Source organism: Odocoileus virginianus, chromosome 28, assembly GCF_023699985.2.
Source record: "Odocoileus virginianus isolate 20LAN1187 ecotype Illinois chromosome 28, Ovbor_1.2, whole genome shotgun sequence".
Lineage (NCBI taxonomy): Eukaryota > Metazoa > Chordata > Mammalia > Artiodactyla > Cervidae > Odocoileus > Odocoileus virginianus.
Window position 1 is genome coordinate 36,309,229 of NC_069701.1, and position 24,651 is coordinate 36,333,879.

The 24,651-nt window shown below is 59.6% G+C and overlaps 2 protein-coding genes across 4 annotated transcripts in view; one reads left to right on the forward strand and one right to left on the reverse strand.

Annotated features, from left to right (window-relative positions):
* MACROD1 (mono-ADP ribosylhydrolase 1) overlaps nucleotides 1–24,651 on the reverse strand; it is a 152,690-nt gene that overhangs the window by 79,168 nt on the left and 48,871 nt on the right. The gene's annotated exons all lie outside the window — the stretch shown is intronic.
* Nucleotides 1–24,651, forward strand: part of FLRT1 (fibronectin leucine rich transmembrane protein 1) — an 84,930-nt gene that overhangs the window by 45,087 nt on the left and 15,192 nt on the right. The window contains exon 2 of the mRNA XM_070457541.1: nucleotides 19,294–20,201. The gene's annotated coding sequence lies outside the window, so the exon portion shown is untranslated. The remainder of the gene's footprint in view (nucleotides 1–19,293; nucleotides 20,202–24,651) is intronic.

A 24,651-nucleotide genomic window follows, 5' to 3' on the forward strand; every position in this document is an offset into this window, starting at 1 on the left:
GAGGTGAAGTGACTCCAGAGCAAGCTAAGTAAATACAGAGCAGGATTTGAACCGAGCCTGCCTGCTGCGGAGGCGGGGTCTCCCAGCCCACTCCCTCCTCTTGATTCTCAACAATTATTATTAGGTTGTATTTCTGTAAGCTGCTGCAAATCATTTGGGACGAGATGGGAATAAATAAATACATAGGGAAATAATGAGAGGCCGCGGGGGATGGTGACACCAGGTCAGAGCTGGGAGTGGGAGACTGCGCGGACAGGGCTATTTCCAGGCCCGTGTGCGTGTATCTCCTGCACCAGCCTCAAGGCTGGGGCTCCCAAGGTCAAGAGTAAGTTGAGGCTGACATGCAGCACCCACTGGGGGCAGGGAATGCACGTGCAGGGTTTGGGAGTTGATGGAGCAGCAGTCTGGCTCCTCACCATGCTGCTCACTTCTCAGAGCCAAGCCCCTGATGCTCCTCTTATAATGCAAATATGTTGACATATTTAATCCCTCCACCCCTGGGAGCACACTGGGAGGATTAGCCCAGCACTTGCAAGGGACAGAGCTGAGTCCCCAAGCAGCCAGGCTGGTGTAGAGGGTGGGAATGGCCGCTGCTGCTGGGGCAAGCTGAGTCCTGGCCCTCAGATCCCCAGGCTTCTGAAAGAAGGACCTTGGATCCCTGGGCGGGGCGGGGGGGGGGGGGAATGGAGGATAAAAGAGACCCCCCCGAAGGGGACCCTGTGACCTCCGCCCTCAACACCCTGGCCCCAGATCTGTGTGGGAGGATGTGGGCAGCCCCAGCGAAGGTCCAGTGTTGGCCAGGAGCTGGCGTCTGCGCCCTCTGCAGGGCAGACCCCCATTCCCCAGGCACTGCTGCGAGGCGATGCGAAGGGTCTCATTCCAGCTGGAGAAGAAAAGTTCAAGCCTAGTCTTCCTTGGTCCCTTAGGAGGCCAGGGTGATGGCACCTGAAGCTTATCCCTTCCACCCTGTGTGCATGTGTGAGTTTGTGCATATGTAAGCAGGTGTGGGTGGGAGGGTGTGTGCACGCTCACTCGCCTTGTGCAATCCTGGGTTACTGCAGCTTCTCCCGCCCGTCGGCCTTCTCCCCAGTCCCAGGCAGAGCAACGACTGGGCCTCGGAAGGTGGCATGGCTATTTCCAGGCCTGGATTCCTGCCAGTAGCAGCACGTCTGTGTGTGTGTGTGAGTGTGTGTGAGTTCCAGGGAGTGGGGATGCTCTTGGCCCCCCCTTCCCTGAGCCAGCCCAGCTTCCCTTTGTCCCCCATCTTGGACAGGAGCTGGGAGGCAGCAGAGAAATTGCAGGTGGCGGTTTCTTCACCTTTCTGAGCCTCACTTTCCTTATCTGTAAAATGGGTGGACAACGCCCACTCAGGAAAGCACCTAAGATGGCCTCAGCGCATGGTAATGGGGTGAGAATGGCGATGGGGATCAGCCTGGAGCTGTACACAGGCCCACATGCGCCTGCTGCCACAGCCCAGCCTTGGCCTCCACACCCCCTGCCACGAGGACCCCAGCATTGTTCCTTACACTGTCAGCACCTGCAGGTCCAATAAGGTGACGTCCTGGCCCCCGTGGGGATCAAGACCACAAGACTCCTGGAAAGTCAAAGACCCTCCTCGGCTCAGCAGATCCCCCACTAGCACCCTGGGCACTGCCCTGTGACAGACAGGGTGCTCCGTGCAGGGCTGTGGGTAGTGTTACATCAGCTAATCACAACAGGTCCCATTTTGCAGACAAGGAGACAGACCCCAGGAGGCTCAGCTGCTTGTACGAGATTGCCTAGCCTGGGGTTCCAGCCCAGGCAGTCAGGGTCCAGGGAGGAGTGGGGTGCTGGGCAGAAGACAGGGCTTGGGGACAGAGGGCAGCTGGGTGGAACATGGAGTGACAAGTGAGGTGCCCAGGGCCACATCCTCCGATGGGGCAGCTGGTGGGCTTGGTGGGGCCCCGGCCCCAAAGGAGGCCCTGGCGGAGGCGGTTCCCATCCAAAGCCCTGTCTGTCCTGGTCAATTTCGAGCTGAAGTGCAAACAAGGCTCAGTACGCAGTGCTCCTGCCCCAAATCGAATTCGGTGCTATGATTTCTCTGCGGGCGGCGGCCAGCCTTCCGGGGAAGGAGCGCGGGGGAGGCTGGCACGGGGGCCAGGCCCAACTGTGGGGCGAGCGGGCAGGAGCGGGCGGGAGCTGGCGGGGATGAGGCCATTTGTCTGGGGCAGCCGGCTTGGCTGGCTGGGATCTTCCACCCAAATTAAATTTTAACCCGGCTCATAAATCTTCCAAGTCCATCCCCTGCCTCCAGCCAGGTCCACCACAGGCCTCAGCCTGGGCCAGCACAGGGATAGCTTCGTCTGATGCTCCGTGTGGCTGCAGGACAGTGGGGTCTGCCTGCCCTGGGGAGAGGGGACAGTCGTGCACGAACAGACCTGGAGGTCCTGCTAGGCACTGGCTGCTGGAGTTGGCGGAGGGCCCCTCTTGGCTGTCGCAGGCAGAAGCTTGGAGTCACCAGCTGGGGGCCCTGAAGGCCTGGGCCAGGGACCCAGTGGAGCTGTGGGTGACCCTGCCGTCAGAAGGGTCCTGTTCAGATCACAGCTCCTTCCTGGACAGGAGGTGGGTCTCCTAGCTTCTCTGAGCCTCAGTTTGCTCAGCTGTGCAGTGGAGGTGGGTCATAGTGTCCCCTGGAGGCGGTAGGGGGAATAAGGAAGCATGTAGATGACGCCCTGGGGGCAACAGAGAGGGGCTCCTCTGGGGGCCACCGCCAACCTGTGCTGTCAGAGGGCTGGGCCAGGTGCCCCTTCCTGTCCCTATGGCACCTTCGTCCAGCAGACAGCGGGTGGCCGTGCGTCCAGAGGGGGAGGAGTAGGGGTGGCTGCTGTAGGAGCAACCTGGGAAGACCCCCGGAGGCCAGCTTGCTCTGCCCCTTCCCCCTGGAGCACCGGGGGCTGCCCCGAGGGTGTGATGGAAGCCGCAGGACTGGGGCAGGGAGCTCGGTCACCCTGCCCGAGGCCCTCTGTGCGGGGCCAAGAAAAGCTTTGCTTAGTTGTGTGTGTGTTGTTTATGGAGGTGTAAGGCGTACCTGCCGAAGTGCTGGCTCGGGGGAATTTCACCTGTGCGCACTGCCCCCAGCTCGCAGGACAGATCACTCCTGTGCCACCTGGGACCTCCCCTCCCCCAGCCCCCTACTCTCAGCGTCAACCTGCCCCTCCCACCTCTGCCCTGCCCGGGCACCCAGCTGCCCTCAGGATGATGTGCAAACAGACCACCCCTCCCCAGGAGGCTTCCCTGAGGACCTCCCCTAGCCAGCCTTCTCCCCACTGCTAACTCGGGCTGTGCTCCAGGCATCATCTTGTACACGGAGGCTCACGTTCAGGGAAGAAAGCGGGGAAAGAAGGAAGGAAGCGAGGGTCACCATGCCCGCAGCACAGGTGAGAGCACCGAGGGGTCTGGGACTCGATGGATGGACCCCCAGGCGGTGGCTGGCACAGCCGAGGCCAAGGTCGGTGGGACTCTGACTTTGCGCTCCTTCCCTCCCTGCCCCGTGGCACCTGCAGCCAGCCTGGAAACTGTGGGAGGAGGGAGCCTGCCAGCCCTTCCTGACCCGGCAGGGCCGATGCTGTCCCCTCACCTCCAGGGGATGAGAGGAAAACCGGAGAAGTCTTTTCCACATACGGATCCCTTCCCTGGCCCCCAGCATCTCCCGGCTAACAAGCCCAGAACACACTAGGTCCTGATACGCACAAGATGCCCGGCTCCCCGCCCTTCATGACCCCTGGGCCCTCGGGCCGCCTCGCTCTGCTGGCCTTTCCCCACACAGCGGCCACCTCCCGGGCGACTGCCCCCTCATCTACACCCCCAGACACTCCTTTGTCTGGCATCAGAGGCACACAGTTAACATCCCCACCAGCAAACACCGCGGGGCTGTATTTCACCTGCACCCAAATGTGGATCACAAACACTGACGTGGATGAAGGTTCCCCATCGAGCGAGACCGGGGTTTGTGGGTCTGGCAGAAGCGCCCCTGCGTGGCCTGGAAGGAAGCCCAGGCGAGTGGTCCTCCTGCTCTCCTGGGGCCCTCGCCCCATGTCGGTGCCTGGAACAGGGGCCTTCTGGAAGGACCCCGGAACCTAAGGAGAGCAGGCCACACGGGCATCCTACTTCCGCTGCTGCCCAGGGAGGGCGCCTGGGGGCGGGCAGGGCAGGGGAACCCCTTCACAGGCGCCCCACCCAGACCTCCCTCCTCTTCCGTCCGTGCTCCACCCCACCCCTGGGCTGTAGGTCAGAACGGCTCCCCACAACCCAAGCCCTTTGCCCTGGGTATCAAGAGCACCTATGCTGAGGGAGGGGGCTAGGGGGTGTGGCTCTGCCCACACAGGCTGTGTTCTCTGGGCACTAGAAGGGGCCGGGTCAAGCTGGGCGCACCCCTCACCCTCACCACCCCTGGTGGAGCTCTGGGCTAGGAGGCTGGCATCCAGGTCCCAGGCTGCTTGCTAGGTGCTCTGATGGATACCCTGAGGTGACAGCAGTCCAAGGATTGGGCACAGCTGAAGCCAGCATCCTGCTGGCTTCACGCCCCACAGCCTAGATGTGGACAGCTGGAGGTGGGTGCCTGGCCCAGCGTCTCTGCACCACGGGGTCCACTCACCAGTTCCCTGGCAGGCAAGGGCAGGTGATGGCTTAGCCACTGCATTCCCCAGTTTCTGGGGTGAGAGAGAGGCTGGAGAGGCCTGGACTGTGTCAGGAGGGGAGTCCACGGCTCCTCAGCTGTTTGGAGACCCAGGGAGGACCCTGCCTGAGGTCACCCAGTCCAGCATGGCTAGACACACGGGTTCCCACATTAGCACTGCTCCCCGGTCACCATCTGCCCCTCCCAGCCTCCTCCTCTGGCTCTTCCCATAGACACTTGGACCCCCGTGAGTCTCCTGCCCCCACCCCATAGCCCTGGGGACTCCCTTACTCAGACCACGCTCGCAGAAAAAAAGTTGAGCCACCTGGAGACTCCTCCGGGTGAGTTGATTAAAGCCGCTGTGCTCCCTGGGGAGAGACCAGGTGGGCACCCTGGGGAGCCGTAACCAGGAGATGGAGGGGCCTCAGCTGCCAGGCAGGGCTGGGGGGGGCAGCGGGGACTTGGGGGCAGGGAGGCAGGGTCCAGCCCCAGCTCTGCCCCCTCTGAAGCCGGGGGACCTGGGACAGGTGGCTCTGGGAGCCTCGGGATCCTCACCTGTGAAAGGGAGGCGCCACCGTGCTCCTTGTAGGGAGCGCTGTGAAGGTGAGCCCCAGTAGAGAAGATGGGGCGCTTCCCTGCTCGCCTCTACTCTCCCCTGCGCTTGGCAGCCGTGGCAGAGCACATGGGACGCCCTAGTCCTGTGCTCTCCTGGGCAGAGGCCCAGCTCCACGCTCCCCGTGAGGACCTGTGTTCCGGCTCCAGGCCCCTGGTCTCCCCACCCTGTCCACAGCATCCCGTTCACAGGTACCCCCAAGGTCCATCCTGGCAACGTGTCACATGCACCAGGACGCCCGTGAGGGGCACCCTGTCCGCCTGGCAGCCCCCGATGGCACGGCCCTTGTCCCTGTGGCACCCAGGTGCGCCGGCCTTTCCAGTTTGTCCTCCTCTGCGGGTTTCAGGTTTTCCATCCACACAGACTCAGAGCCAGGCAGCCCCTATCAGCTGTGTGGCCCCTGGCAAGTCACCTATGCCCTCTGGGTGTCAGCTGTCTCATCCTCCTCACGGGATCATTGAGGGCAGGAAACGAGTCAGCAGACAGGGGAAGACTCTGAACATGCGTGGCTCGCGGGAGGCCCTCGGGAAGTGGAAGTGGCTGTTGTGTGATCACTTGGCAGGGGTCAGGGTGTGCCGGAGTGGGTGTTCACAAGGCTATGATGGGGTTGGGGAGACCGCATGGGACGGGGAGGCTCTCTGGCTGGCAACAGTGGCGAGTGTTATCATGAGGGTCCAAGGAGCTCGCTGGTGACCACGCCTCCCGGCCCAGAGCAGGCTACAGTGGGATGGTGTGCACAGCCTTGCAGAGTCCCGCAGGAGGCAGGCAGGCGATGCTGAAGACCTTTCACGTAGGTTAAGAGCACCCACAGCTCTGGGTCGGAAAGAGCAGGGTCCCAGCCTTGACTCTGCTGTGAGACCAGTGTAGGGTGACCAGCTCTCTCGGGCTGCCTAGGATTTGTGCTAAAAATTGCTCAGTTGTGTCCAACTTTTTGCGACCCCATAGATGGTAGCCTGCTGGGCTCCTCTGTCCATGGAATCCTCCAGGCAAGAATACTGGAGTGGGTTGCCGTTCCCTTCTTCAGGGGTCTTCCTGACTCAAGGATCGGACCTGGGTCTTCTGCATTGCAGGCAGATTCTATACTGTCTGAGCCCCCAGGGAAGCCCAAACAGGGAAAATCCCAGGCAAAACAGGGTCTGGGTCTTCCCTGGTGGTCCAGTGGCTAAGACTCCGCACTCCCAATGCAGGGGGCCGGGGTTTGATCCCTGGTCAGGGAACTAGGCCCCACATGGTGCAACTAGACCCGGCACAGCCAAAAAAAGAAAGAAAGAAAAAAAATAGGATCTGTGGGTCACCCTGGACCTGGGCCAAGGTACCTCATGTCTCTGAGCCTCAGTTTCCTCGTCTGTAAGCTGGAGAAGAAGCCTTCTACCCGGGTGAGTAGGCCTGGGAAAATCAAATCAGACCCGGCAGGCAGGTGGGATGGGCGTGCGGGTCTCCAGTCCTCGCCCGTCCTCAAGAAATGGATCCAAGGGTGTTTTTCCCGACCAGGAGCCTAATAGTCAGCAGTTATTTATCGTTGCGTTTCCTTGTGTGTAGGAAAGCCACAAATAAGTAAATTCAGGCAGCTGGGCACCATTATCGAGCCCAGTGCTTTATTTCCCCATCTCGTCTCCAGCTCGGGCCGGCTGTGGGTCGATAATAATTTACGATGCAGCCCCCGCAGCAGAGGGGAGGTGGCCAAAAAAACACGTTAGGTTGGAGTCACCCTCCTCGTACCAGCTCTGCACTCGCAGCTGGCTGTGACGGCGGGGCCGGGGGCTGCGGAGGGAGGGCCCCCGGCCCCACACATCAGGGAGGGGGCAGAAGCGGGGCGCGTGGGCACTGGCTGCAGGGGGCTCACTGGGGGAGGGCAGAGGGGAGCAGGCAGCCAAGGTGCTGACACGGCCCCTGCTTGTCCCTGACCTCCGAGCGGGCCCACGTTCTGGGAGAGAGGCATCGCAAGGCCAACATGGGGCAAAGGGACAGCACTGGGTCTCTCCAGGGAGCGGTTTGGGGTTTGTCTCAGGTGGGACCACAGGGGAGCAGGGCCTGAGACAGGGGTCCCGTGCCTGAGATCTCGGGAAAAACCTGGGCAGGGGGATGCGAACCGGGAGAGGGCAGGGGAAGGGACGAGCCCAGCGGTGGTCCTGGCCAGGATCTGATCCACGGTGGGGGGGTGGGGGGTGGCGCTCTGGAACAGAAATGGCAGAGTGGTGTCTTGCTGCGTCCTGGATGGCCAGTCAGTGGTCTCCGGGGAGAGGGCGTGAGTGGCTGGCGGGGCAGTTGGAACCACCAGCAGCCACCCACTCACAGTGCCGGCAAGGGGTCTGGGGGCCTGGAGGCCTCCACCATGGGGGTCCCCAGCCCGGAGAGCCTCCGCCGGAGTTTACTCTGCTGCAGGAGCGGGGCTGTGATTTGGATTTCATAATTTACATCACTGATTTCATCATGTTTCGTGTTCTGTCATGTTTCCTGCCATGACAATCTCATTCTTCCCTCTGGGGACTCGGGGGCGTGAAACTGGGATGTGTGGGGGGGGTGGCACTGAGTCACGCTCATGTCCTGGGGCCAGGCGGGTGTGAGGGGGGTCAGACACAGGGGGAAGCTGCTGCTCTGACTTGGCGGGGGCTGTGGGAGGGAGCGGGTCTCCCAGGCGGTCAGCACAGGACACTGAGGGAAGGGCTTTACCGAGAGCACCTCTAGGGGGTTATGATAATAATAATCGCTGGCTTCTCTATGTGCCTGGAGTGCCAGGCTGGTCCTTAGGGCATCCGCAGGGTACTGTCTTTGATCGTCACCACCACCCCACGAGGGTGCTTCCCTCATTACTCCGTCTCATAGATATGGAAATGCTCGGAGACCCAAGAATCACAGCTGTTGAAGCTACACAACTCCGACCTCTGACTCCAGGTTGTTAACCACCTCTTCTTCCCGTGTGTGCTAAGCCGCTTCAGTCGTGCCTGACTCTTTGTGACCCCATGGACTGTAGCCCACCAGGCTCCTCTGTCCATGCGATTCTCCAGGCAAGAATACTAGAGTGGGTTGCCATTCCTACTCCAGGGGAGGTTCCCGACCCAGGGATCGAACCCGCATCTTGCATCTCCTGTGCCCTCCTAGCCCTGCAGTCACATCCCGGTGCCCCAAGGAGGCAGCTGAGGCCCTGGCAGGTCAAGGACTCACCCAAGTTCCTCCAGTCCAGCAACACGCCCCTCGTCCCTCTTCCCTGTGCCCACTATGGGCGTTCCCCAGTGGCCCCTGCCCGCCAGCCCTCACTCCCTCCCTAGTGTGACCCCCAGCTGATCAGGGAGAGATCCCAGGCTCCTTTTCCAGCAGGAGCTGGGCAGAAACCTAATTGGCAAACAATGGACAAACAGTTGGCAAACAAGGGGAGAGATGTAACCTGGTCGCCCACTCTTAATTAAGGGGGCTTCCTCTTTTTTTAGAGCTTATTCACTTTTTCATATTTGGTTGTGCTGGGTCTTCTTCGCTGCACACGGGCTTTCTCTGGCTGCCCTGCGAGGGCTTCTCCCTACGGCGGCTTCTCTGGTTGCAGAGCACAAGCTCTGGCTGCATGAGCTCAGCAGTGTCGCCTCGCGGGCTCCAGAGGGCCGGCTCAGGAGCTGTGGTGCATGGGCTCAGTTGCCCCAAGGCACTTGGGACCTTTCTGGCCCAGGGATCGAACCCGTGTCCCTTGCATTGCAGGCAGATCCTCAACCACTGGACCACCAGGGAAGCCTAAGAGGGCTTCCTCTTGAAGGTCCCCCAAACCCACCCTCCCAAGCCAAGGCCAGAAGCATGCCCTGGTATGTTCAGAAGGCCAGCCTCGGCCCCTGCCTTGTCCCCCACCCACTGGCTACCCCCCTGCTGGGGCTATTTTAGGGGCAGCAAGGTGGTCCTGGGACCTCTCAGGTAGCGTTTGTGGTGAAGAACCCGCCTGCCAGTGCAGGAGACATATGAGACGCATGTTTGATCCCTGGGTCGGGAAGATCCCCCGGAGGAGGAATGGCAACCCACTTCAGTGTTCTTGCCTGGAAAATCCCATGGACAGAGGAGCCTGGCAGGTTACAGTCCATGGGGTCACAAAGAGTCAGGCACGACTGAAGCGGCTTAGCACACACACACACACACAAGGTGGTCCTAGGATACCAGTAGGACTGCACAGGGCTGACCCACCCCCAACAGGTCCTCCTCAAGGGCCGTGTAACCACGGGGGTGGGGGGTGGCACCCCACATTCTCACAGCCAGCAGTCCAGAGAAGCTCTGAACACAGCCTCCAGGAGGGCCCCAACTTCTCCACTGATGCTTCCCTTTCCTTGTCTTTTCTTCCTGCCTGGCTCTTACAAAAATTAAACACGGATGGTTTCATCTTGGGAAAATTAGTATTCTAAGCAGGGCTAGGGGATGTGATCGGAATGTCAAGGCCAGAGCCACAGAGCAGGAAGGTAAGGGAAGAGATGCTCGTGCCTGGCAGGGGCCCTTGGGTGGGGGCAGAGGGCTCGGACCTGCCCAGGAGGCATGGTGGGATGAGGCTGGGCATGGTCAGAGGCGGGGGCCACATCGGGTCCAGGGCTGGGGGAGGAGGAGATGAGGGAGGCTCAGAACAGAGACTGGGTCTGACCGGGACCTGTGGCTTCCCATGGCCCCAGTCCGGGTCATCGACACATCCATCCCCTCTCTCATTCAGCCCTCACTTGCTGATGCGTGTGCCTCCTGTGTGCAAGGCGCTGAGCTGGGGGTGCTGAGGGCAGAGACGTGCTGGGCCCACCCCCCACCGCCAAGCACACACCGGACACTCAGCACACAGCAGACTGTGCTGCCCAGAACCTGCAAATCCTGCGCGGTTAACAGGTGACTGCCGGAGCGAACAGGGTTAAATTGGTATCTTTGAGATGGGACTTCTCAGAGCCTTTGACGACTGAGGTGCCCCCCGTGAACCAGGCTGGGGAGTGCTGGCCTGCAGCCTCCTGCCCGTCTGAGCGCCGCCCGCCAGTCCTGGCCACACAGGAAGTGTGCTGTGGGCACAGAGCCGAGACAAGAGAGGGTTTGTGTCTGGGCCCCACCGCGGACCCGCTGTGTGACCTTGGGCAGGCTGCTGAACCTCTCTGTTTCCTCAGGTGGAAAACTGAAACGGTAATAATAGTGCCTGTGGGTCCAGTGAGGTGCCGTCAGGATGCTGCCCGCCTCAGACTTAATATGGGGCTGCTCCTGTTGTTGTCACTGTATTATTATTATCCACTTAGCTCTGTGTGCTGGGCCGCAGTCAGACGTCCATCAGGTCAGTGATGGCGGCTGTCACCTTGCGGACACAGTCCGTGCCCTTACGGGGTCACAGCCGGGGGTTAAAGACAGTTAGTTACAGAATCCGGGGTGGAGAGTACAGGGCCGGGGCTTTGGGGAGGTAGCAGCCGGAAGGAACAGCGGCATGGCTTCGAGAGCACAGCTCGTGGAAGGAAGCCTGGGTTGGCTAGGCCCCCACCTGACGCGGTCTCCCTGGCCCAGCCTATTAAGTGGCCGTCCAGCCTGGGCCTCGGCACCCCTGGCAGTGGAAGTCTGGTCCATCTTTGGGTATCTCCACCCGTCACAGGCTTCTGAACTGAATCCCTCCTGTCCTTCTAGTTCTTGCGCCTCCCAGAGCATGGTGGTCTTCCTTCTTGTCTGTTTCAGAGGACCAGGGACCAGCTGTCTTCCCCGAACATCCCACCGCCCCCTCCAACCTCTGTCGCCGTCCTAGCTTCTCCTCTGCGCCTCCTGCCCTGCAGTGTGGCCGTGCCTCTGGCAGGGCCCAGACTGAACGAGGTTCCCCATCTAGACCGACCAGAGCAGAAGCAGGGAGGGAGCAGGTGGAGAGGACCTCCTGCAATGCAGGTCCCTCCTTTAATGCAGCCCTCTAGAACCATGAGCTGGGGCACCCCCATGTCTGGAGAGTCGGTCACTTTGGTCTGCAGACACAGAGAAGGGTGCCAGGGGAGCCCGAGAGGCCATGCTAAAGCAGGCTAGGGGCAAGGGACAGTCAGGGAAGGCTTCCTGGAGGAAGGGGCACTCATCAGCCGGAACCAAATGGCAGGCTCCCAGAGCAGAGACCTTCTGAGTCACCTAGTCTGCCCTGTCTAGCCACAGGGAAACCGGCCGAGTTGTTTGGTTGCTTACATCATAGGTCAGACTCCAGAAGCTAACTATTCAGGTGTCATTGGAGGGATCATTTATCTCTAGGAAATGTGGCTGAGGGAGGCTGGCCACAGAAGCCAGAGACCTGGCAATGCTGGGCCCCCAGCTCCTTGTCTGCCAGGATTCAGAAAGTCCCCCCACCCACCATGACCACTGGCATCCTTGGCTGTCCCTGGGGTCCATGGCAGGTTGGGGGATTCTGAGGCCCAAGACTCCACATCCAGGTCAGGGGCCCCGGAATTGGCCCAATGCCCCCTGCCTGGGCCTGTATCTTGGGAGGCGAGAGCTGGGGTTTGGGGGGCTACAGGACAGGGAAGCAGCCTCCAGGAGAGGCCGACCCTTGTGCTCCAAGAGCGAAGGTACCAGGGGCCTCGTTAGCCGCAGCTTCAAAGAGCTCCGTTATTAACAAAGTGCACCGTAAAGCCTTTTTCTTCCTCCTTCTATCCTTAAGGCAGATTCCCAAATGAAAAGGAAGATATACAATGAGCGGCCAGGAGGAAACCTCAGAGGAAAGCCAGGCAGCTGCAGAGCTGGAAGGAGCGCCACTCCCCCGTCGCGTGGGGTGTGGGCTTCCTCTCTTTATTTTAAACACTCTCTTTTCCCTTCCTCCAGACTCAGCCGGTCTCTCAGGCTGCGCTTTAAGTCCTTTTGAAGTGTTACAACCATTTTCTCCTCTTTCAATTAACAACAAGAAAAGGAAGCTAATAGCTTCCTGAGCCACTCGCTGTAAATATTAACAAAGTCTGGCCGCCCGGCCTGGGTGCGCGGCATTGCTCCCGGCTGGAGAGTGAGTTTACGGGAAGGAGGGGAGGGGGTGAGAGATTTCCAACACATGGCCAAACACCCCTTGGCACAGGCTTCTGCTGGTGCAGGGAAACTGAAGAGGGGGCTGGGGGAGCCGGGCTTGAAGGCACCTGTCCCCGGGGGCTAGGGGGCCTTGGCACAGCTGGCGAGAGGCAAGTGGGTACTTCTGGAAGAAAAGGCAGCTTCCATCAGCTGCACCTGAGTAAATGCAGGTGTGTGGTCGGAATCCCTAGCTCGTAGCTCTAAGTGTGGTCAGTAGGGGAGGTCTAGGGAGGAGTGGCATTTTGAATGCAGTAGCTGGGGGGAGGTGGGGGTGCGGCTGATGGTCCCCAGGGCGCCTGTGCCCACAGGGTTCAGATTCCTGAAGGAATCTGAGGCTGCAGTAAGGGGAAGGAGATGTGGATGAGGGGAGCTCAGACCTCTGTCCATGGGATTCTCTAGGCAAGAAAGCTGGAGTGGACTGCCATTTCCTCCTCCAGGGGATCTTCCTGACCCAGGGATCAAACCTGCGACTCATGTCTCCTGCATTGGCAGGTGAGTTCTTAACACTAGCGTCACCTGGGAAACCCCCGAGCCTCCCAGACATACCAGCAAAGTCTTGATTCAAACATCTGCTTGAGGAACTTCCCCAATCTCCAGTGGCTGAGACTCCATGTCCCTAATGTAAGGGCCCTGGGTTCAATCCCTGGTCAGGAAGCTAGATTCCGCATGCTGCAACTAAGAGTTTGCATGCCCCAGCAACAACACAAAAGGATCCCACATGCCACAACTAAGACCCAGCACAGTCAAAGTAAATAAGTGTAAGTATCAAAACAAACGAAAAAACATCTCGAGAGACCTATGGCATGATGACTGGACAGGACCCATCTTGTGGCCAGGGTGGCCAGGGGCCCGGGTAAGAGCAGGCAGAGGCCAGCGGCCGGGAGGGGACCGGATCTTCTGCCCAGGGTGCCCACTGCCCGCATCCACGGAGGGCCCCGCCCAGCCAAAAGCTCACAGTGGGACATGGTGGAGAAACACACGGGTACTGTTCTGCCCGCAAAGCAGGCCAGTTTCCTGAGAAAGGCCTGGCCTTCACTGCTGCGCCAGACTCATCCTTGCTGAGCTCCCTAGGCTAGACACAGACCTTCATGTGAGGAAGCTGGGTTTCAACAAGCCCTATGGGGTAGACCTGGCCAGTAGGCAGCTCCTTCCGGGAAGCTGTGGGCAGAGGGCACAGGCCACGAATGGCCCACCATGGGCACGCCGGGGACTGTGTCCCGGTATGCAGGCAGGGGAGCGGGCCTTGGGGGGCCTAGTTCCCCCACCCCCTAACAGCAGGGCCACACACAGCCCCCTTGAGGGGCTCTCCCAGAGGCTGAGAGCAGTGGGCATGAGCCGGGCTGAGTACCAGCTGCCCTTGGCTGGCCCCTGCCCGGAATGCCTCCTGCCGCCCGCTGGCTCGGAGATCTCAAAGGCACGAGAGCCCTCCAGGCACAAGAGGCCTCTTCAGGTGCCCACCCGTGCTCTTGGTTCGGCGTGGCTAGGGACGGCGGTGCCTACTCTGTGGCCTCTCGAGGGTCCCGCTGCTCGGCCGCCTTGCTGGGGCAGCACCCTGAACTGGTACAGTCCGGCCTGGAGCCTGGAGCCGCTGGCTTCTCTGCTCTGGGCACTGCCCAGCTGGCTCCCCAGTGGTCTGTCTCCAAGGGTGGGCGCTGGCGGGGGTCCAGGCCTGCTGGCCAGGTGGCGTGGGCCCCTGCAGTGGCGGACTGGTCGCACGCTTGCTCACACGCCTGTCCCTGAAAGTCTGTTTTTTTCTGTCAGGAAACGGTTTAATTAGCAGAGCGGAGGCTGGGAGGGTTCACGCTCGAACGCAGCCTCTCTCACATCCTCCCCTTCTCACCCGCTTAGCTGTGCGGGTGCCATGCTGCCATGCCAAGCCCGGGGGGCTGGAGCGAGTGAGAAGGGGGTAGGGGGCGCCTCTCGTGTAGAGGAGCCTCCAGCTCCCTCCCCCTCTGGAGCCCTCCCCGGGCGCCTAGAACCAGGCTCGGAGCCCCTGGGGACCAGCTGCCCATGGTGCTGCTAAGTGTGGTCACAGGAGCGCTTGGCCACCCTCCAGTGAGGAGGAGGAGGGAACCCATTCGCCCCTAGGGCTGTCTTCAGGGAGGTCCCTGAGTCAGCCCCTCCATTTCAGCACCTCCGCTCCCCACCCCTGCTCCTGAGGATGTTGTCCCAGCCTCTCACTGGTCTGCTCCCATGCACCCTGGTGCCCTCCAATTCTCCACGGAGGTCTGGTCATGCTCCTTCTCGCCTGGGTGCCCTCATTGGCTCCCCACTGCCTTCAAAATGAAGGGCAGGCCCCTCAGCAGAGCATTTGAAATTCCCGCAAAGAATCCCACCTCCCACTTCCGCTTAGATCATGGCCCTCCTAAGTCAGAGCTTTGGGACACCAGCCTTCCCAATGCACCAAGCCCTCTTGCCTCTGAGCCTTCACACATGCTGTTCCCTCAGCCTGAAAGGTCCTTCCGGCCTAACTCGTACGGGGCTGCCTCTGTTACAGGAGCAGTACGCACTCCCTGAGGGAAGAGCTCTCCCGTGGCCCTGGCCCCCAGCCCTCTGCCCCCCAGAAAGGAGGAAGGTGACTGTGGCAGCGCCCGGGTCCATGTTGGCGGGAGCGGGGAGTGACCCACTCTGCGGTGGGGGAGAAGGGACGGGCCCTGTGGATGCCTGTCCTTGCGGGAGGAAGTCAGCAGCCATGGAACAAACTCCAGCTTTGAGCCACAAAGAGCCTTTTTCATCTCTGAAGGTCGCATACAGATGTTGACCTCAGCCTGGAAGTCTGAAATGAAAGAACACTCTGGGTCTGCTAGCTCACGCCAGCTGTGACCTGCTTACAAAGATCTAAACTCTGCCCTCTCTGCCACGGGGCAGCTCTGCCCAGGGACGGGCGCTGGCATGTTGTTCATTTAGAACGCCACTTGGCTAAGTCACCGGCCATAAAGCCCACCTGGGTTTCCAGCAGCACATACAGGCGTCTGATTAATGACACACACATAAAAATCCATCCCAAAGAGTCATAGGTTGGAAAGAAGCAGGAGGGCTAATTGCTAACATAGGAATTAATATTAGTGCGTTTCGATCTTCAAGGCAGGTGGGAGCTTGTAAACTTGAAGAGCGTTTCCACTTCAGGTGGAGGCCTGAGGTCCAAAGGTATGGCAGCGACCCTGAAAGGTGGATAGGGGAACTGTGGCCACACCCACCCCACTCCAGCTTGCCACTGAACCCAGGTGACTATCATGACATGGGAGTCTAGAGGACCCCAGAACCACAGCATGGTGTCACCTTCCCCAGAAAGCCCTCTGTGACCCAGGTACTTGCCCTTCATACCCATGTTGGGCAAGGAGTGGCTTTGACTCTGCCAGTGCCCCTTGTGTGTCTCACACTGTGACCCGCTGCAAACCAGTGACATCCCTCATGGGACCATGAGGTCCTAAGGGACAGGGACTCCTCTTTGGGTCCATGCATCCTGCCCAGTGGTGGGTCTCAATACATGCTTGCCAGATGGATGGATGGATGGATGGATGTAGAGATGGAAAGGAAAGGGAATTTCATAAAGGAAATCAGTCCTGAATAGTCATTGGAAGGACTGATGCTGACGCTGAAACTCCAATACTCTGGCCACCTGATGCAAAGAACTGACTCATTGGAAAAGACCCTGATGCTGGGAAAGATTGAAGGCGGGAGGAGAAGGGGACGATAGAGGATGAGATGGTTGTATGGCATCACCGACTCAATGGACATGAGTTTGAATAAGCTCCGGGAGTTGGTGATGGACAGGGAAGCCTGGCGTGCTGCAGTCCATGGGGTCGCAAGGAGTCGGACACGACTGAGCAACTGAACTGAACTGAGAGATGGAAAAATGGATGATGGATGGAAACATGGGCAGGTAGATGGATGAGTCGAGAAACAGAGGGTGGGAGAGAGCTGTACAGATGGATGGATGGAGAGATGGAAAGATGGATAGGTGGATGGAAGGATGGAAAGACAGATGGTTAATGGATGGATGGAAAGACAGATGAACTGATGGATAATGGCATGAGAGGGACTCAGGAGAAGCCCAAGGTCTCTAGATGGGTGGGCCTAAGGGCCCACCTCATTGTGTTTCTGTTGCACCGAGACTTAGTGTTGGGCAGGGAGAAGGGAACTGGCCCAAAGTTCAAGTTCCTGGCTGTCATGCAAGTCATACAGACTTAGACAAGTTCCCCCCTTCTCAGTGTCACTGCATCTGCACAGTGGGGATGGTCCTCCCTGCCCCGCCAGCTGTGCTGGGTTGGCCCCAGGCTCAGGGGAGACGGTAAAGCAGAAATGACCTGGAAAAGGATAAGGGACATCATCCCCTTGTAAATGGCATATATGTACAAGCAGATGGATCTGGCCAAGATGCAGAGAGTGCTGTAGAGACGTGGATCATGCACTTGGCTTTCTTTCCCCCTTTCATATTTCTTTTACTACAGTTATGATGTTGTTATTTATAACAAAAACTAAAATGGTGTAAGGATCTCAGGTACTTGTCGATGAAGCTTTTATTGTGTTGACCCATAAAATGGTTCTTTGGAACCGGAATGCAAGGACCAGACCTATGGGAAGGAGGGACGGCCGAGGCGAGGAGGGTGAGCAGAGGCTGTCGTGTGATCGAAGTACCCACAGTTGGCCAAGGGGTGGGCTCCCGCTTGCTGAGGCCCTGAGACTGTGCAGATTCACCTTGTCCTTGGTCAGCTTGACTGGCCGCATGGCAGTCCACATACACCCGCTGGCCTGGCTTGCACTGCGTGTGCTAGGTTTACTCGATCAGCAGCGTGCCCACTGGGGACTGCACAGCCTGATGGGAGGTGTACGCCAGGAGGGCTCATTTAGGATGTATTCCTGGGCCCAGCACATGCAGGTGGCTGCAATCATCGTTACCATGCACCACACGTGGAAACAAAGCGCTCTCACCGCACAAGCACCACGTCCAGGCTGCCCTCTGCACACACCCTCCCTGACCCTCAAGAAGCACCCATCACCCGGAAGCACTCAAGGAGCCCATATCCTCAGGGGGGCCTGGGCTAGGCATTGCTGCTCGGCTCCCGGGAGGACCACACACAGGGACAGGGGAGGCAGGGAGAAGGGGCCCCGAATGCACGGGGCTGGACAGGCCCGCTGAGAACCTTGCTTGGGCTTTTGATTTTCTCAGTGAGAAAGTGGGCAGTTGGCTGGGTGCATCTATTAAGGACCTACTGTGTGCAAGGCACTGACTCAGGCGCTAGGAGATCAGCCTCCGATGAGCAGATGTGGTCTCTTCCTTGAACCAGGAAGATAATTCCTTGCAAGACATGATGTCATTGCCCTCATGGTTTGTTCAACCCCGAGGCAGAGAGGAGGTGAGGGGTGATGGTGGACGGACTCTTGCAGAAAGGGGAGCAGCATGAAGAGGGGCGGGGGCCAGCTCAGGGAGTTAGGGGAGGTGGCAGGGTGGAGGCCAGGGGGCCAGGCCTTGGAGGCTGCCATGGGAGTGTTGCCTTTATCCCGAGGGCTCTGGGAAGGGTCTGAGCCGGCCGAACGCAGCTGCCTTCCTGGGTTCATAATTTCGAGAGTAGAGCTCTGTTGTGGGGGGATTAGCCGGCCATGGCTGGCCGGAGGCTCTGGGTCCAGAGGACGCTGTCACCACCCTCTCTAAATACGGAGGCCCAGCCGCCTCTGCTCCCACCCCCCCAGGTAGAAAACAATTTCCTCACCCTGGCCAGGGAGGCGGATGACCTCATTGGACTCTTTCCATCTCTCGCTTTCATAGAGAAATTACAATTTATAATTGGATGAAATCACGCGGGTGTAATAGCAATAAGAGCTGGGCTGGAGCCCAGCAGTCACCCCTTACATGGGGACTTTGTCCTCACCTTCCCTCCTGTCCAGCCCCCACCCGACCCCTTGCCAGGGGGTTGCCCCCCACCTGCCTGCTCACACCGCAAGTATTTACCAGATCCTGGCCATCGGGGGTGATGTCCCTCCCATGGGTTCTTAAACCTCACTGTTCCCTAACCCTCCTTGCTCTTGGGGAAGCTTGTCCCACGTTCTGTCCACCTCTCCCGTCCACCCATCAACCTCTGCCCGCCCTCCACCTGGCCAGCACCTGCCCCTCTTTCACATGGAATCCCTGCCAGGTGGGGTGCCTGGTGAGTGCTCCCCAGTCTGGGCTCTAGACATGCACCCCAAATATCCTGGTTTTTATTTGTGACAGCCCCAGACAACACGCGTTTCTCAAATCAGCCACCTTCGGCCCTAGAAAGGCAAGTGCCCAGATGCAGCCGAGCCCATCTGGATCTGATTTCAAACCAGAGCTAGCGCTCTCAGATGTGTAATAAAAGCCCTCTTCCAAAGAGGGGCTCCTGCAGGGGGAATACGGACACCGGGGCAGCGTGGGCCTTCAGCACGCCACACTAATGAGAGGCGATCCGGTCAGCTCGAGGTCGTTTGGGATCTGGGGGAGCAGCCGGCCCTGCCCCCAGTTCTCCGTGGAAGGGGACGGCGGCCGCGGAGGGCAGCTGGGTGTGCAGCACGGAGCCCGGCCTCAGAGGGAGGCCAGGAGGCCGGCTCTTCTGGTTCCATGACGCTCCGCTTTCCACGGCGGGGAAAGGCAGCGCTTGTTCTGGAAGCCGAGGCCCTGAAGGCCCAGTTGGATCCTCTGAATGACATTTAGCAAGAGGAGCAGGTGCTGGGGGAAGCGGAGCCAGCGCTGGGGCAGGCGGGCGGCCCCTGCGTGGCCAGGAGCTCACGGAACCTCATTTTTTCTCTTCCTAGTCCTCCCACCCCCGCTCCCCCCAGGAAAAGAGAAAGCCAGGGAACTGCCAGGAAGGGTGCTCTGCGCGGCCAGCTGTTTGTTATCTGGGTTTGAAAAGAGAAGGGAGATGGCAGAGAATAATCCCAGCCTTCTCCCAGATCACGGATCATGGGAAGGTGGCGTTCAAGAAAACAGGCTCCAGAGGGCTGGGGGGAGCGGCGGCCTGTCCCTGTGCCTTTCCCAGTTTCCCTGGGCTTAATCACGTGCATTGTCTTTTGGCAGGTGAGGAGGCAGGGAGTGGGTGAGGAGGACTCCCTGGTGGACATCCGAGAAGGGGCTGAAAGCAGGAATAACCCGCCCCCGCACCTCCCCAGCAAGGAAACCTTTCTACAAACAGGAGCGGCCAAGCAGACTGAGTGGCCCCCCGGCCCCCCACCAAACCTCTTCCCAGAGAGGGGGCATGTGAGGCCTGACAGCTCAGCGGCGCATGTCAGCAGCTGCAGCCCCGCGGTGAACATCCGAACTCCTCAGCGGGGTAATGGACCCCCTCCTTCCCCCCCGGAGACCCCGGAGACACAGCCTGAGTGGCAGCAACACCGATCCTTTGGAGAGCGGCTCCCTCTCAGCTCTGTCACGCAAGAACGCTCTCGGCACCACAGCCCATTCTGCCAAGTGACTTAAAGGGATTAAAAAAAAAAGGGGGTAAAAGCCACGCAGAAGCCTTTCAGAAGAGGTGGCGGCCAACAGACAAAAGGGCGAAAGTTGAAAGGGGGCAGCGAGGCCACCCTCCCTAGGACGGGCGCTGGGCCCTAGGGCATGCCTAGGGAGCAGGGGCCCGGAACACCCTCAGGCCGCGCACGGGAGCCCCGGGACTGCGGGGGGCACCCCTGCAGGCCCCTCACTCAAGCCCCTCACTCCAGGAGGAGAAGCCAGTAGTGTCCGCGGCCTGGGGTGTAACGAGACGCCGCTCCCGACCCGCGGCCACATCTGAATGTGAGGAGCCCGGCAGAGCGAAGCACAGGATCTCCTCCCTGAGCCCCGGGTGCCCCCCAGCACCACCCAACACCCCAGGCCTGTGATCCGCACCCCGGGTGCCAAGGCTGGTGGGCTGGGATGTAAGCGTGGCCCAGGCCCACGTTGACGGAAACGCAGCATCCAGGGCGGCGGGCTCCCAGGCTGCAGCGAAGGAGGTAAGGTGGGTGCAGATGGGCTCCGGAGGCCCAGGAAGGCCCAGGGGCTCCTTGTGCCCGGAGAGGGCACCAGACGGCCAGGGCCTGTCCTCTTCGGGCTGGGTCGGGGGTCTGCAGCTCCACCCACCCACGCCACACGTGCAGCTGAAGCAATTCATGGCACCTGCTTGCCGGGGCAGCGGTCATTGGCTCCCTGGTGGCCCTTGTGCTGCTCGGTTCTGCCCCAGGGCAGGCGGGTCCAGGGTGTAAGGCAGTGACCTTTCCTGGAGTGAACTCCTGCCCCTGGGGAGAGGCCTCGCTTTGAGCCCTTCTGAGTTCTGATCAGAGGGGGTGGCCGTGAGGCCTTGGAGAGGCAGGGGTTTTGGTGACCTAGCCGCTGGCCATGGCACCTGCTGCCCTCCAACTGGAGAGGGTCCCCAAGTCCCCTCCATCCAGGCCTTGCCCTGCCCTGGCCAAGAGGACCCAGGGTGGGGTTGATCCAGGGTCCTGCACCTGCTGGCCCTTAGGTATCCTCTGCTCTGGCCTCTAGTTTGAGTCCTTTTGTTGGTGAGAGAGGCTTGACGGGGCCCAGAGACAGGAGTAAGTGCCCTAAGGTCACACAGCAGATGGTGAGCATTGCTCCTTGAGTTTGGTCGGGAAGCGTAGGGGCCGGGGCCTACTCCTTCTGGCTTCTCAGAGGCCCGGGGGGCGGGTTCTTGCCTCCCCAAACACAAATCCCAGGCAACCTCTCTCAGCGGCAGCACCCTGGGCAGGGCAGGGAAGCCCCAATTCATTACCAAGATGGAAAATGACACTTCCCCGCGCTCTTCCCCAGGAGAGGGGCTGATTTATGACCGCGCCGGGGCCGGGGACATTCGTCAGCGCCGCTCCGTGCGCACGCCGTCTGCGGGGGCATTAATAGCCGTGTTATTAGCCACCAGTGTGAAAGATGCCCTGCGGATAGGCTATTTGCTGTTATTTATTATAAAGGCACGCCAGCCCGGCAGCAGGGCGCGAGGCGTCGTGAGCTTGCTGGAGCCTGAGCTTGGCCCCTGCCCAGCCGGCCTCCTGTCCCCCATCATGACTCACCGCCCCTTCACTGGTCCCTATTCGCCTCCCATCCCCTAGGAGAGACCAGGGGGTAGTTCCTGGGGCCTAGGCCAAGCCAGAGGCGGGCAGCAGCAGGCCTGCACCCCGTCTCCTCTGAGCTGGGTTCTGCCTCTGCTGAGCTTTGCTCCATCCCACGACAGGACAGCAAAGACCAACCTACTGGGCTGTGGGGCCAGACAGAGGTTGGTTGGAGCTGGGAGCAGTGTGACCTTGGGGATGTCCCTTCCCCTCTCTGAGCGTGCTCTCCTTTGTGCAGTGGGGCCACGGGCTCCACAGGGCTGTGACCAGCTGGAAGGAAGAGTAGTTTGTGCAAGGCTTTGCCAGCTACTGCTACCCATGGGCCTGATCCCAGAGGGCTAGAGGGGTGGCCCTAGTGTGGGAGGCAGCCCCCATTAGTCCCTGCTTGAGTTGGACACTGTCCACCGTCATCCATTCCATGCCAACGCAACAGGAAAGGGCTTGAGAGTTCCATGTCCGAGCCAGAGGTTTACAGGCAAGGGAGAAGGCTGTCCACGGCTGCTAGAGGGTTCTCTCTGCCCTGGAGCCACCCCTCCTCCTCTCTGGGACTCAGTTTTTCCAAGGTTCTCTACCTCCCCGAATCCAGAGTCCTGAGGGTGCGTTCCACCCTGTGTATATCTGTAGGGGTGAGAGGGAGGGGGCCATCTCTAAGAAAGTGGGGCCAACCTCTACACCTGAAAGCAAACCTGAAGCCGGATAGGCCCAGGGTGGCCACCTCATGTCAGAGGAGACAGGAGGACACATCCAGGGATTTTTCCCTAGGCTTGCCTCCTTGGCCTAGGGTGGCCGCACTGGGCGGCTGAAGGGGCAGGTAAGACACCTGGGAAAGGAAAGCCTGAGTTTGTGTCCAGCTCTTCCACCACCTGCTGCACAATTGGACCAGTCCCTTTGCCCCTCTGGGCGGCTGTGGTGAGGGTGTGCTAAGTCACTTCTGTCGTGTCCACCTCTTTGTGACCCTATAGACTGCAGCCCACCAGGCTCCTCTGTCCATGGGATTCTCCAGGAAAGAATACTGGAGTGAGTTACCATGCCCTCCTCCAGGGAATCTTCCTGTCCCAGGGATGGAGTCTGCATCTCTTATGTCTCCTGCATTGGCAGGCGGCTTCTTTACCCCTAGTACCACCTGGGAAGCTGGGGTGAGAGCATCTGTCCATTATTACCTCCCAGGGTTGAGGGCTGACAGCAGGCTAGCCTCTCGCATCTCTCCCATTGCCCAGTCCTGCATTTCAGACTCTGGGACTTCCCTTTGTCATCCCCATTCATTCATTGAACAGGTGTTTAAGAACACTCCAGTGCCAGGCTGTATACTCACTAGGCCAATGGACAAGATGGAACATATCCTGACTTAGGAATTTATGCCATAGTGGGAGGGGTTGATGGTCTACTTGTGACAAACAAGTGGGGCAGGGGAGGGATCTCCCTGACAACAGGGCCTACATGTGGGGGATCCCACCCACCTCCTAGGGGAGGCCCCATCCCCACCCAAGCCTCTGCCTTATTATCAGTAAACATCACCCTTCCCAGTCTTCCCAGGTCATCTAGCTCCTTTCCTAGCCCCTGGCTGCCGAGAAACCCAGCAGTGCAGACCTAGGGCCCCTGCCCTGTTCTCTGGGCTGCCCCCCACCTCCCAGAAGGACAGGCCTCAGGCTCCTTTCCTATCTTCTAAAAATCCCCTGACCTTTCCTTTTTTCCTTCCCCAAGAATTACGCCTCAGTCTAAGCGGTTTTACTAAAAATGCACACAGACAGACAGAAATATTAGGTGCAGGAACATCTTATTAAATAATGCAGAGAAAGAAAGAAACAAAATTACACGTGTCTCCTTTCATCCCCCACCCCCTCCTGGCCCTGAATAGTTTAATATCGAACACTGTTATCAATATAATTAACCTTCTAAGACACAATTTTAAAGTCTTGTTTTTTAAAGCGGTTTGTATTCTCTGAAGTTCAGGACACCGCGCCGCCCTGCACCGCCCCGTCGGCCCACGCGGTGAGGTGAACTCGAGGTACATTTTGAGTGGATTTGCATACCTGTCGGTAATCACCGTCAGTGATAACAACTGATGCATAATGCATGCAGCATGAAATTAGAAAAATAATTAACTTTAGGTTTTAAAAGAATCCCACTCCTTCCCCCGACACATTACAGGTTCTCAGCTGGCACCGTTAGCCGAAGTCAGGGGCAAAGTTGTGCCTGCAGGGTCGGAAAGGCCTGGAGGTCGTGGCTTCCAGTCCCCTGCCTGAAGAAGGGGCCTCAGGTGGGCCTAGACCGGCCTGAGCAGGAGCGGCCCTGGTGCTCTGCATGCACAAGGGTGGGCTTGGTAAAGTCCCGACTTCCCCTTCTGCCCACAGTTCACCTGTCCTCGATCCATAGCAGGCCCTCTGTTCAGTAGTTTATCCTCACAAGAACCCAGGGCAGTTTATGGTCCCATTTTACAGATGAAGGCCTGAGACCCAAGGCCTGTGGGGCCTGACTGAGCCCAGGCAGGGCCTCCTCAGGGACAGGGCGGCCCCCCTGCCTCTAGGCCCTCCTTCCTCCATGATGCTTGCAGCTGAGCCCAGAGAGGGTGGGGAGAAAAATGCAGGATCCCTCGTTAATTTGTACTAAGGTTTGCTGAGGACGCATCACAGGTATGGGGGTGACGCTGCTCTGGTGGGGAGCCTCCTCAGTGGAGAGGTCACTGCTTCCTGTGGGGCAGGGGTCCTCCTGGAGCCGAGAAACTGCTTCCACTCCCAGTTTGCCCTGCCCACCTCCTGCCTCCGGCCCTGCTCTGTCAGTAAGGACCCGAGGACCTGGCAAGGTTTAGGGAAAACATGGTGAATTATTCTTGCTGAGGGAGGGGCTGGCAGGGGGCATGTGAAGGGGGAGGGTGAGGGGCTTCCTTCTGTCTGAGCTGTGGCCCCCTTGCCTCCCACCCTGGGGTCTGCCCTCCACCTCTCTGAGGCTCAGCCAAGACCAGAGGCAACCACCCTAAGTAGGTCATAGGAGGACCGTGGGGTCCCTCCCAGGGACAGGATGGGGCGGCCCTTCTTTCCAAACCCTCCAGGCCTGTGCCGGGCCCTCCACACAAGCTCTCTCTTGTCATCTTCCCAGAGAGCGGGGTTCTCAGCAACCCGAGGCCCATAGAGCATTGCTGCGGATCGCACAGCTGAGGTCCAAGGTCAGATTGCAACCTGGCCCTGGTGTTCCCTCCCGGTCTCTTGTCCACGCACCTCCTTCTTGGGGTCAGGGCCACCTGGAACTCTCTGGTTCCTGAAGTGGGGAGGGAGACTGAGCCTGGCACTGTGGCAGACCCAGCCTCAGGACGTGCCCACGCGGACTGCCTTCACTGGCGAACAGGAGA